The following is a 14462-nucleotide window of genomic DNA, read 5'->3' as shown; positions in this document are numbered from 1 at the left end:
CCATCTTTATTTTTGCTCAAATACATTTACTTTGCAAACTTTAGACCTCTGCTGTAAATGAAAAAATGAAAACACCCTGTGTCTTAAAAATGTCATAAACACCAAACTGATGCAATTTTCTTACCAAGGACCAAACACCACTGGTTAAATAGGGAGACTACAGTGATTAGTTAGTCTTAGAAATCTTGTATTGACATACTAACACCATACCAAGTTTTTCTTCCTTTTAAATAGAAACAATAAAAAACTTCCAAAATCATGCCTCTATTGCTCAGCTGTTTTAAATGTTGTGTCCATGGGGCGTCTAAAATTATCACAAGCACTTCCTGGGGTCAATTATTTCTCTAAAAACACTGTTCTAAGTCACTCAGAATTTCATGGATACCAACGCTGCCACTTCTATTTGATCCAAAATAAGAATTCAGACTCACTAGCGCTATTACTTCTCAGACTTGGGCTGAGTTCAAGTGTGGTGTCTGTTCTCAGGATGGCTATAGTCATGGAGGTTTGGGGGACTCCAAGGAATGCTCAGAAGGCCCCTAGGCCCCTCCGTGTGATACTCAGCCAACTTTACCCACAGTTCATGGCAAGTTGTGGTGCTACTTAGCCTCTGCCTCGTGTTGAGAACTACCTGGGCCAACCTGGTGGTATTCAAGGGAGAGACCCTCTAGAGTCACACCCAGCAGTGCTTCTCAAGCAACTCCAAGCACTGTTCCTGGTGATGTTCAAGGGATCACAAGGAATGGGATGGAATTGGGATCAGCAGCCTTCAAGGTATAAAACTTAACCATATATTATCTACCTGGTCTCTCATTATAAACTTATCTGAGCTCTCCATCCACTTTCTCTCCAATCACCAAATCAATATTAAGTTTCTGAAATTGTTCACTTATCTGTAAATCCAGTTTCCCAAACAGCATTACATAGCAACTTTCTGTATCAATCACCAAAGAAAATGATAGTGTGCCCATATTTACTCATATTGCCAGAAAATCCAATTAATTGGAATTAAGGTAAATTAAGGTAAAATAAGGGCTGGAGCAATAGCACAGCAGTAGGGTGTTTGCCTTGCATGCAGCCAACATGGCCGACCTGAGATCGATTCCTCTGACCCTCTCGGAGAGCCTGGCAAGCTACCGAGAATATCTCGCCCACACGGCAGAGCCTGGCAAGCTACCCGTGATGTATTCAATATGGCAAACACAGTAACAACAAAGTCTCCAATGGAGATGCTACTGGACCCACTCGAGCAAATCAATGAACAAACGGGAGGACAGTGACAGTGACAGTGAAGGTAAAATATGCACTACATTGAGATGACCCCAAATATCAGTAGTTCATTAAAATAGTCTCATACTGAGATGAAATACATAAATGAAAAAGTGTAACAAGAGGTAATCTAGTAATAGATAAAGTATTCCTGTCATGAACTATTGTAGCAGGTATTTGCCTAAGTATCTCTATAAGGCTTTATTTATGAAAGATTGAGAAAAGACCTAAAAAGAACTTTAAATTCATTTGACTTTTCAGATTATCACTCTATTTAACCTTAAAAGCTTTTTGCATTTTCTCATGCCTTTGTTTGATTTTAGAAATTTATCTTCATTTTAACTTTAATCCACTTTATATCTCCTGCATCATCTTTGATCCACAAGGGTCAACCTTTTTTTTTCTTTTTTAAACTCTTCAGTGCCAATAGAATAGATAACAGGAGAATGAGGATTCTTGTCTCATCTTTTCAAAGGTATACAACATGGTTATCTTTTAAAAGTTAGAAATACATCAGGGTCAGACCATTGGTACAGTGGGTAAGGCATTAGCCTTGTGCATGGTCATTCTGGGTTCAATCTTGGCATCCCATATGGTTCCCCAAGCTCCACTAGGAGTGATGCCTATGTGCAATTCCAATAATGAACCCTGAGCACAGGTGTGGCCCCCAAACTAAATAAGTCAATATATACTTGTGTACATGTGATAAGAAAGAATTATGTGATGCATTAGATGAAAAATAAACTTGTAAAAATAACATGTCTTTCATATAAAATAGCAAATTCCCCTGAGATTCACAATATTGATTGTGTCAGTTAAATTATCCTCAAGGTTACAACGTTTTGTCTCAAGACACCAAAGCATTTCAATATTATTTCTTACAAAAGTAGAATGTGGCAATGAGAACTCAAAAGTAGTTTTGAAATGATTGTTTTAGATCTCTGGATAAAATCACAGTCATTTTGGCCAGAATTGTTGGTATTTGGTATTAGACACACAAAATCTAAAATCTCTGAACTCTCCAAGTACCTTAAATACATGTACACACATATATGCTTGACTCCACAAAAATAAGAAATGCTCAGATAATGCCTACAAAAATTCTATCAGCATCTGTCACTGTCACTGTCCTCCCGTTGTTCATCGATAATTTGTTTATGTCTATGCTAGTTGTTTTTTCGATAGTTTCAATAATTTAAATATATTTCATTATAACACAGAAAAACACTCAGAAAATATGCCCAAATTATTGTTTTATATCATTTAACTACATATAGTATGCAACAATGAGCCTCAGACAAATGTTTATCTGAAGAAAAATAAGCAGAAAATTCTCAGTCAAAATTTATGGGCTTTTAAGGATCAGAATTATAAATTACTTCTATCAACCATCACCTCCTATTACTCCCCACACCTTATTGAAGGCCTAATATAAACTTGGACTTGAAATCACGCGCCCTAGTGCTACAAAATAGCCTTTTTTTTATTTCACAATAACAAATCCGTGGAGAGAAACTGCTCTCACTTTCTAACAGGTCTGAGACACTGAAATGTGACTGCTTCTCTTCAGTAATTTTCCATCAAATGTGCAAGATATAGCTTGACAGTGAAACACATTTCTCATTGACCTCTTCAACCAATTTGAAAATATTCTTTCTAGAGAATGGAGCAGTTTTTTGACTCAAAACCAAGGTTGATCTCGGTAGCCTGAGCTCTTTTCTCCAACTATTTCCCACATTAAAAAGTCAAACAAATGAAACACAGAAGCACTTCTTAGCTCATAGAAAAAACCATACATTTGTCCTTTTCACATGCTAATTTTAACTGAAAGTGATATGATGAGTAGTATTGCTATGACATGTTGCTTGAGTTATATTAAATTCAACACATTTAGTAACTAGCTTTCTTTCCTTTAATTGTTTTTTAAATTTTTATTAGTGAAACATCATGAGGTACTATTGTAGACTGACAAATTATTGTGCTTCGGTTTCAGTTATACAATGATCAAGTACTCAGCTCTCCACCAGTGCCCATTCTCCACCACCACTTATCCCAGTATCCCTCATCCCCCCACCACCCCCATCCCAGCCTGCCTCTGTGACAGGACAGGGCATTCCCTTTAGTTCTCTCTTTCCTTTTGGGTGCTGTGGTTTGCAAAAGAGACATTGAGTGGCAATCATGTTTGGTCTATAGTCTACTTTCAGCATGATTCTCCCATCCTGGGAGGATCCTCCCAATACCCTTTATTTGATGCTCCCTTCTATATCTGAGCTGCCTTTTCCCCTAGCATGTGTGGCTGGCCTCCAAGCCATGGAGTAAACCTCCTGGTACTAATCTCGTCTATTCTTGGGTGTTAGTTTCCTATTTTGTTACTTTATGTTCCCCAGATGAATGCAATCTTTCTATGTCTATCCCTCTCTTTCTGACTCATTTCGCTTAGCATGATACTTTCCATGTAGTACCACTTGTATGTATCTTTCCTTCAATTGAAACAATAAAATTTATAGTACTCTTGAGGATAGTTTCAGCATAAATTGTTCTAACATTATACTCTCCACCAGAGTGTCCACTTCCCACCACTGTTGGCACAGGGTGGTCAATCACCCTCCTTCCATCTCCTGTCCTTGTAACCAGTTGAGTTAACCAGTTCTAAGGGTTTATGGTCTAGGACCATTTTTATTCCATAGTATATTCTATTATATCTCACATATGAGATTGTTCTCACATACAGATTGTTCTGTATCTGTCTCTCCTTGCTAACTTTACTCAGTGTGACTCCCTCCAGTTCCATTCAATTAGCAGAAATTTGCGTGATTTATTTTTTCATAGCTGTATAGTAGTCTCTTGTGTATGTATTAAACCACAGTTTTTTAATTCAGTCATCTGTACTTTGACATTCATATTGTTTCTATATCTTAGCTATTGTTAATAATGCTACAATTGAAACAGAAGTAGAGCTATCTTTCAAAATAATGTTCTGGGGTCTTTGGTGTGGAAGCCAAGAGGTAGAGTTGCTGGGTTATATAGAAACTCAATCCCAAAGTTTTTTTAGAAGTATTCATTTTTTTTTCAAAAGACTAAGCTAGTTTACATACCCACAAACTGTGGATGAGGGTTCCTTTTTACACTCATCCATATCAACATTGTGGATTTTTTTATTGGTTCTTTTTGATGTGTACCACTCTCACTGGTATGAGGTAATATCTCATTGGTTTTATTTGCATTTCTTTGATAGTGCTATGGAGGGCAATTTTCGCTTACCTATTGGTCAATTCTGTATTTTCTTTAAAGTATTTGCTTATCTGATTTTTTGATGAGATTATTTAGTTGTTAAGTTTTACAAATCCATGGAGAGAAACTGCTCTCAGTTTCTAACAAATCTTTCTATACAAATGAATCATATATCTTACATACTAACATTTTGTCATATAAGTAAAAGGCCCTCCCGTTGATCGTCGATTTGCTCGAGCAGGCCCAGTAACGTCTCCATTGGAGACTTTGTTGTTACTGTGTCTGGCATATCGAATACTCTCGGTAGCTTGCCGGGCTCTCCGAGAGGGGCGGAGGAATCGAACTCGGGTCGGCCATGTTGGCCGCTTGTAAGGCGAACGCCCTACCCGCTGTGCTATCGCTCCAGCCCGTCATATAAGTAGTGGACAAATATTTTATCCCAGCCTGGGATGATATTTTATTATACTCATCATTTATTTTGTGATGCAGAAACTTAATTTAATGTTATTTCATTTTTTATCTTTTCTGCCATTTCTTTGACCAAAGGCATTGACTAATTGAAGATATTCCAATTTCAGCAATAGAAAGAGATCAGCCTCAGCAGCAGTGCCCAGGGCTTACTCCCAGCTCTACACTAAGGGATCATCATGAGTTTATTATTTTACCTGTGACTGAACAGTTTTCCCAGCACCATTTGTTGAAAAGGCTTTCTTTGATCCACTTCATGTGCTTTGCTCCTTTGTTCTTAATGAGGATGCATATAGTCTCTGAGAATATAGGATGCAATAATGAACACAATTTAAAATCATTAATTGAGTATATGGATTGGCAAATTTACAAACATGAGCTCTGTTGGTGATTGAGATTTTTAAACTAAAATAAAACATTTATAGCAGCAAAAAATAGGAAATAATTTTGAAAGCTTAAATCTTATTGATGAATTAAATGACAAGTTTCGAAACCAGAGCTACCATTATTGTCACCAGAGGAGATACTCTTTAACTCCATGAATAGAAGCTCATCCTACATACAAATCAATCATGAAGGGATTAGAAATGAAGTTCAATTTGGGTTTGATCTCTGGGCCACAAGATAAACAATTTATGATTAAGAATGACTCATTTAGTAAATGCTTCTGTATTACACTTAAATTCTGGGTTACCAAGCATACCCTTAGTTTCATGTATATAGCACATAATTCTTTTGTGCTTTAAGAAAAGATTCAGAATACACATGAAATAGATATTTCTGTTCTCTAAATTCTAAATAGTGTAAAGGAAGGTGGTAAATTATAACAACTGCTACTAGAATTCTTAATTTTTTAAATTTTTTTTCTTTTATATTAGTGAAACACCATGAGGTGCAGTTGTAGATTTACAAATTTTTGTGCTTGGGTTTCGATTATACAATGATCAGATACCCATCCCTCCACCAGTGCCCATTTTCCAACACCATGGATAACATTGTCCCCGCTCCCATCCCCCCATCCCCTCCTACCTCTGTGGCAGGGCAATCCCCTGTGTTCTCTCTCTCCTTTTGGGTGTTGTGGTCTGCAAAAGAGGCATTGAGTGTCAAACATGTTCAGTCCATAGTCTACTTTCGACATGCATCTCCCCTCCTGGGAGGATCCTCCAAACACCCTTTATTTGGTGCTCCCTTCTCTATCTGAACTGCTCTTTCCCCTAGAATACCCGGCTGGCCTCTAAGTTATGGAGAACTCCTCCTGGTGCTGATCTCAGCTATTCTTGGGTATTAATCTCATATTTTGTTACTTTATATCCCCCAGATGAATGCAATTTTTCTATGTCTATCCCTCTCTTTCTGACTCATTTCGCTTAGCATGATACTTTCCATGTTGTACCACTTGTATGTAAATTTCATGACTTCATCTTTACTAACAGCTACATAGTACTCCATTGTGTAGATGTACCAAGGCTTCTTTAACCAGTCATCTGTTCTTGGGCATTCAGGTTTCTTCCAGTTTCTGGCTATTGTAAAGAGTGCTGCAATCTCTTTACAATAGCCAGAAACTGGAAGAAACCTGAGTGCCCAAGAACAGATGACTGGTTAAAGAAACTTTGGTACATCTACACAATGGAGTACTATGTAGCTCTTAGAAAAGATGAAGTCATGAAATTTACATACAAGTGGTACAATATGGAAAGTATCATGCTAAGCGAAATGAGTCAGAAAGAGAGGGATAGACATAGAAAGATTGCATTCATCTGGGGGATATAAAGTAACAAAGTATGAGATTAATACCCAAGAATAGCTGAGATCAGCACCAGGAGGATTACTCCATAACTTAGAGGCCAGCCGGGTATCCTAGAGGAAAGGGCAGTTCAGATAGAGAAGGGAGCACCAAATAAAGGATGTTTGGAGGATCCTCCCAGGAGGGGAGATGCATGTCGAAAGTAGACTATGGACTGAACATGTTTGCCACTCAATGCCTCTTTTGCAGACCACAACACCCAAAAGGAGAGAGAGAACACAGGGGATTGCCCTGCCACAGAGACAGGGGGGATGGGGGGATGGGGGTGGGAGGGATATTATCCATGGTGGTGGAAAATGGGCACTGGTGGAGGGATGGGTATCTGATCATTGTATAATTGAAACCAAAGCACAAAAAATTGTAAATCTACAACTTTAAAAAAAAATAAAATACAATAAAGGGGAAAAAAAAAAGAGTGCTGCAATGACAAAAGAAGTGCAGATGTCACTTCGACTATACATTTTTGCCTCTCTGGGATATATTCCCAGGAGTGGTATTGCTGGGTCAAATGGGAGCTCAATTTCTAATTTTTTGAGAATCGTCCACACTGTTTTCCAGAAGGGCTGAATCAGTCGACATTCCCACCAACAGTGAAGGAGTGTCCCTTTCTCGCCACATCCGCGCCAGCATCGGTTGCTTTTGTTCTTTTGAATGTGGGCTAGTCTCTGAGGTGTGAGATGGTATCACATTGTGGTTTTGATCTGCATCTCCCTGATGATTAATGATGTAGAGCATTTTCTCATGTGCTTTTTTGCCATTCGGATTTCTTCTTTGAGAAAGTTTCTGTTCATTTAATTGCCCCATTTTTGGATGGGGTTGGATGTTTTCTTCTTGTGGAGTTTAACCAGTATTTTGTATATCCTGGATATCAACCCCTTGTCAGATGTGTAGTCGGCGAATATCCTTTCCCATTCTGTAGACTGTCTTTGTATTTTGGTCACTGTTTCTTTGGAGGTGCAAAAGCTTCTTAGTTTAAGATAGTCCCATTTATCTATCTCTGTTTTCACTTGCTCGGCCAGTGGCATGGCATCTTTGAAGATACCATTAGCTTCTTCATTGCAGGCATTGTCTTCAATGTACCTTATGGTTTCTGGTCTGATGTTGAGGTCTTTAATCCATTTTGATCTTACTTTTGTACATGGTGCTAGGCAAAGTTCTGAGCCCATTTTTTGCATGTAGTCATCCAGTGATGCCAGCACAATTTGTTAAAAAGGCTTTCCTTACTCCACTTCACATTACTTGCACCTTTATCAAAGATTATATGATCATATGATTGAGGGGAGATGTCAGTGTATTCAACCCTGTTCCATTGGTCTGCAGTTCTACCTTTGTTCCAGTACCATGCTGTTTTAATTATTACTGCTTTGTAGTACAGTTTGAAGTTCGGGAGGTTGATTCCTCCCATTTTCTTTTTCCCAAGAATTGCTTTAGCTATTCGTGGGGGCTTATTGTTCCATATAAACTTCAGGAGTGTTTGCTCCATTTCTTTGATGAATGTCATGGGTATCATTATAGGGATTGCATTGAATTTATACAATGCTTTCGGTAGTATTGCCATTTTGACAATGTTAAGTCTCCCGACCCATGAGCAGGGGATATCTTTCCATTTCCTCATGTCCTCCTTTATTTCCTGAAGGAGCGTTTTGTAGTTTTCTTTGTAAAGGTCATTTACTTCCTTAGTTAAGCTGATTCCTAGGTACTTGATTTTCTGGGGCACAATTGTGAACGGGATTCTTTTTTTCATGTTGCTTTCTTCTCTCTCACTGTTTGCGTATAGTAAAGCCATGGAATTTTGGGTATTGATTTTATAGTCTGCAACTTTACTATACGAGTCTATTGTTTCTAGGAGTTTTTTGGTGGAGGTTATTGGGTTCTCTAAGTATAGTATCATATCATCTGCGAATAGTGAGAGCTTGATTTCTTCCTTTCCTACCTGAATGCCCTTAATATCTTTTTCTTGCCTAATCGCTATTGCAAGTACTTCCAGTACTATATTGAACAGCAGTGGAGATAGTGGGCATCCTTGTCTCGTCCCTGATCTTAGAGGGAAGGCTCTCAGTTTTTCCCCATTGAGGATGATGCTTGCTGTAGGCTTTTGGTAGATGGCTTTAATTATGTTGAGGAAGGTCCCCTCTCTACCCATTTTGGCTAGGGTTTTCATCATAAAGGGGTGCTGGATCTTGTCAAATGCTTTCTCTGCATCTATTGATATAATCATATGCGTTTTATCTTTTCTTTTGTTGATATGATGGATTATGATGATTGATTTCCGAATGTTAAACCATCCTTGCATCCCTGGGATGAATCCTACTTGGTCATGGTGTATGATCTTTTTGATGAGTAGTTGGATTCTATTTGCTAGTAGTTTGTTGAGGATCTTTGCATCTGTATTCATCAGGGATATAGGTCTGTAATTCTCTTTCTTTGTGGTATCTCTGTCTGCTTTTGGTATCAGCGTGACATTTGCTTCGTAGAAAGTGTTCGGAAGTGTTTTTGATATTTCAATTTTGTGGAAAAGCTTAAAGAGTATTGGGAGTAAGTCCTCTTTAAAGATTTGGAAGAATTCACTAGTGAATCCATCCGGGCCAGGACTTTTGTGCTTGGGGAGACTTTTTATTACCATTTCAATTTCCTTGATGGTGATAGGTCTGTTCACGTATTCCAGGTCTTCTTGGTTCAGCCTTGGGAGTCTGTAGGAGTCTAGGAATTTATCCATTTCCTCGAGGTTTTGGTGTTCCGTGGCATAAAGCTTCTCAAAGTACTCCCTGAGGATCCTTTGAATTTCTGTAGTTTCTGTTGTAATGACCCCCTTTTCATTTCTGATTTGGATTATTAGGGTTTTCCTTCTCCCTTTCTTTGTGAGTTTTGCTAGAGGCTTATCGATCTTGTTAATTTTCTCGAAGAACCAGCTCTTGGTTTCATTGATCTTTCGGATTTTTTTTGGGTTTCCATCTCATTAATATCTCCTCTGAGCTTTATTATTTCCTTTCTTCTGTTCGGGTTGTGCTCCTTTTTTTGGTCTTTCTCCTAGCTCTTAAGCTGTGAGGTTAGGTTACTTATGTGTACTCGCTCCTCCTTCCTGAGGAATGCTTGTAGAGATATAAACTTTTCTCTTAACACAGCTTTTGCTGTGTCCTATAAGTTTTGGTAACTCATGTTCTCATTTTCATTCGTTTCTAGTTATCTTTTGATTTCCTCTTTGATTTCCTGTCTAAGCCACTCATTATTCAATAGCGCACTGTTTAATTTCCAGGTGTTTGATTTAGTTTTCTGTTTTTGTGTGTGATTTACTTCTAGTTTCAGTGCATTATGGTCTGAGAAGATTGTTGATACAACATCTATCTTCTTAATTTTATGGAGGCACGTTTTCTGGCTCAGCATGTGGTCTATCTTGGAGAATGTTCCATGTATGCTTGAGAAGAATGTGTATTCAGCTTTTTGTAGATGAAGTGTCCTGTATATATCTACTAAGTCCCTTTCTTCCATTGTTTCCCTCAGATGAAGTATATCTTTGCTAAGCTTGAGTCTGTTTGATCTATCAAGAGGTGACAAAGCGGTGTTGAAGTCTCCAACTAGTATTGTGTTGCTATTGATGTCTTTTTCCAAATCTATGAGTAGTCGTTTTAAGTACTTTGCTGGTCTCTCATTAGGTGCATATACATTTATTATTGTAAGTTCTTCCTGTTGTACAGATCCTTTGATCAATAAGAAATGGCCTTCACTGTCTCTTATGACCTTCCTCACTCTGAAATCGATGTGGTCTGATATAAGGATGGCTACCCCAGCTTTTTTATGGGAGCTGTTTGCCTGTAGGATTGTTTTCCAGCCTTTGACTCTGAGTCTGTGTTTGCTTTGATTATTGAGATGCGTTTCTTGCAGGTAGCAGAATGTTGGGTTCAATTTTCTAATCCATCCTGCCACTCTATGTCTTTTAATTGGTGCATTTTGTCCCATTGTTCTGTTGAAATTTGGTGTATTTGAGGGGCCTTTCTTGCCTTAAAGTAGCCCATTTAGTTGTTCTTGTAACCATGGTTTTGAGTCTATGAAGTTCCTGAGCTGTTGTTTGTCTGTGAAACTGTGTGTTGTTCCTTCGATTATGAATGAGAGTCTCGCTGGGTAAAGTATTTTTGGGGAGGCATTTATTTCATTTATTTCATTGAGTTTTTTCACTATGTCCCACACTGTTTTCGGGCCATGAGGGTTTCATCAGAAAAATCAGCTGTGAATTTTAAGGATGCTCCTTTGTAAGAGATTTCTTTCTTCGATCCTGCTGCTTTCAGAATTTTGTCTCTGTCTAAGGTTTTGGTCATTTTGATCAGAATGTGTCTTGGGGTATTTTTATTCGGATTTCTTCTAGCTGGTACCCTTCAGGCCTCCTGAATGTGGTCACAAGTTTTCTTCAGCTCTGGAAACGTTGTAGCAATGATGTCTTTGACAGTTTCTTCTTCATCAAGGTTTTCTTCCTGTCCCTCTGGGACTCCAATAATTCTTATGTTACCCCTCTTGGCTTCATCATGATCTTGTCTTGCCATCTGTTCCCGAATCGTGAGTCTCTTTTCCATTTTCTGCTCTTTTCTGGATAGTCTCTGAACTTTTCTTCGAGCTCACTGATTCTCTTCTCAGTAGTAGCTCTGCTGCTGAGGCCTTCCACTGAGTTTTTCAATTCGCCTACGAGATTTTTCAGGTCTGACATTTCCGATGCATTTTCCTCATTTCTGCCTTCAAATCCTCTTGTCTTCTATTGGCATTGCTTTCCATTGTTTCTGTTAGTTCCCTAAGCATCCTAAGTAGCTCCCTTCTGAATTCCTTGTCAGAGAGGTTGTCTAACACTACAGTACTGTTGGTGTCATCTGGGCTAGACTCTTCAATATGAAAGTTTGGTGGGCTTTTGCATTGCTTTACCATTGTGACAAGTGTGGTTTAGTCCTTCACGTTCACTGTTACTATTCTGCTTGATATGCAGTGTGAGTTAAGATAGGCTTATGAGTTATTGGCTACTGTGTTTCTAGTGGCTGAGCTAAACTAGAGAAGTTTCCATCTAAGAAGGTAGCTTATGGTTCCTATGGCATATGTAGTGGGAAAATATTTCGCGGCCATGTTAGCGGCCATGGCTCCAGAAAGAATCCCTGGCACTGGGCGAGGAGTTAGGAAAGTCTCCTGGTTGGAATGAGGAGCCGTTCAGCTTTGTTGCCCAGAGCTTGTCCTCCGTGCCCGTCCCGCACAGATTAGGGGAGAAAACCGGCTTTCTAGGAGATGGATCTAGCTGCATATGCCCAGAGAGGGTTCCAGGCCCTTGGGGGCGGGCTGTACCTGGTTTGAATTGGAGCCGTTCAGCTTTGTTGCCCAGAGCTGGGCTTCCGTGCCCGTCCCGCGCAGATCCGGGGAAAAAACCCTAGAATTCTTAATTTTTAAAACAATTGCAAAATAGTTCCAAGTTAGGTGATTTTATTCCGTCCTTGGGGGTATTGTGGAGTTCAAAGCTTTATAATATTTTATAAGATATGTCATCATTTGCTTTATGAATATAATAACAATACAATTTATTTACTTCACTTCTTATACTAGAGAGAGTAATCTTCATTTTTAGAATAAAGGAAATATTTTAGAGAGACAGTGTTATGTGTCCAATATTAAGATTTATTTGATGGCTCATGGATCCTCATTAAAAATAGTTTACATGTTGTTGGGAGGATCTTCCCAGGATGGGAGAAGCATGCTGAAAGTAGACTATAGACCAAACATGATTGCCACTCATTGCCTCTTTTGCAAACCACAACACCCAATAGGAGAGAGAGAACAAAAGGGAATGCCCTGCCACAGAGGCAGGGTGGGATGGGGGGTTGGGGTAGGAGGGATACTGGGATCCGTGGTGGTGGGAAATGAGCACTGGTGGAGGGATGGGTATTTGATCATTGTATAATTGAAACCCAAGCACAAAAATTTGTAAGTCTACAACTGTACCTCATGGTGTCTCACTACTAAAAATCAAAAAAAAAAATAGTTTACATGGACATATCCACAGAATCAACACTGAGAAATGGCAAACAAGTTTCTTCTCACTCATTTCCCAGTTCCTTATAGGCTGCTATTGATTTTGTTGTGGTTTAGAATCATGTACTTAAGACATTTGTGATTCCGTTTTTGAAAGTCCCTTATACTTTTATTCTCTGGTCCATTTAAGTTAACATTTGATTGCAACCCAGGTTACTTTTCATTCCATCATTTTTATTTGCTTTAACAAATGGAATTATCTTAATAATGTAACTGTTTACTTGCTTAATAAACTTGCTAAGCTTGCAATTCTGACCTGGCTTAATTGTCACTGTGCTGTTGGCATATAAAGTACTCTCTGGTCTATTAAAAATATTAATTATTACTGAAAGAATGAATGGCTGGAGCGATAGCACAGCGGGTAGGGCGTTCGCCTTACAAGCGGCCAACGTGGCCGACCCGAGTTCGATTCCTCCGCCCCTCTCGGAGAGCCCGGCAAGCTACCGAGAGTATTCGATATGCCAGACACAGTAACAACAAAGTCTCCAATGGAGACGTTACTGGGCCCGCTCGAGCAAATCGACGATCAACGGGAGGGCCTTTACCTTTACCTTACCTTTACTGAAAGAATGAATCCAGATGCCCTTTACAAATTTAGAGAAAGGGCTGAATCCTTTCCAAAGCATTTGGCCTATTTATAATTTGTTTTATATACTGCATTTTCTTCAAAGCTTACAAATCTAATGTGAGACTATCTTTGGTTCGGCCCACCACAGGTCCTAAGATAAAGTACAAAAAAGAAAAAAAATCATTTACCCAGAAATATTAGAACAAACAAAGGCTCCTGTTAGGAAATGAAACACGCATAGTCTCATAGAGCAAAAGCCTGAAGAAAACAATCTGAAAGCCAGAGAGTAAGTTTATGTTTTAGCAAAACTAAGATTTTTCTGAGTCGGAAAAAGGTTGTGTGACAAGATCTGTTAGATGGCAAAATTAAACTATGTTTCATATTGTTCTTAGTCATCCAGATTGGTGGGGAACCAGGTGCTGTCTACCTCTTCTATGTTAAATACAAGAGAAAAAGAGAAGAGAGAAAGAAACTGGGGGAGAGGGAGAGAGAGAGAGAGAGAGAGAGAGAGAGAGAGAGAGAGAGAGAGAGAGAGAGAATTTGTATACCGAAGGATAGTTTGTACTTAAAAAGTTTCTTTTCCAATGTAGAAAAAATAGCATTGTATTGATGATGTAACAGTATGGCCCTAACAACTTCCAATACTTTTGTGGGTATTTATAAGCTTCCCATCTCTTAAAACCCTCCTATATACACCTGGAATAATTCCTGCAAATATTCTGTGAAAACTACACAAGGAAACCTAGACAAGCTCCTAATTTTCTGTTTTCTTATTTGTCTAGCTTTCATACACTAGTTGGTTCCATAAACTTGTCTCAAGTCTTCATTGAGTGAAGTCTGCATTCTTTGGAAGTCATTATATTTATACATATTTGACTTGACTTGTTTTCTCCATCCAAAATAGACTCTCCTGGTTTCAAATACATTAGAGGAGAGAGAAAAAGCCTCTACTCCAGTAAGTATTGAAAGGACCTAGCAGGGCCGGAAATACAGACAGGGTCTATGGAGCATGTCTTGCATCTGACTGGTCTCAATCAACTGCACTCCCATAACCACATGATCTCAAACTCC

This window comes from Sorex fumeus, unplaced genomic scaffold (genome assembly GCF_029834395.1).
Source record: "Sorex fumeus unplaced genomic scaffold, SorFum_2.1 ptg000131l, whole genome shotgun sequence".
Classification (NCBI taxonomy): Eukaryota; Metazoa; Chordata; class Mammalia; order Eulipotyphla; family Soricidae; genus Sorex; species Sorex fumeus.
Note: the sequence above shows the minus strand (reverse complement) of the source record.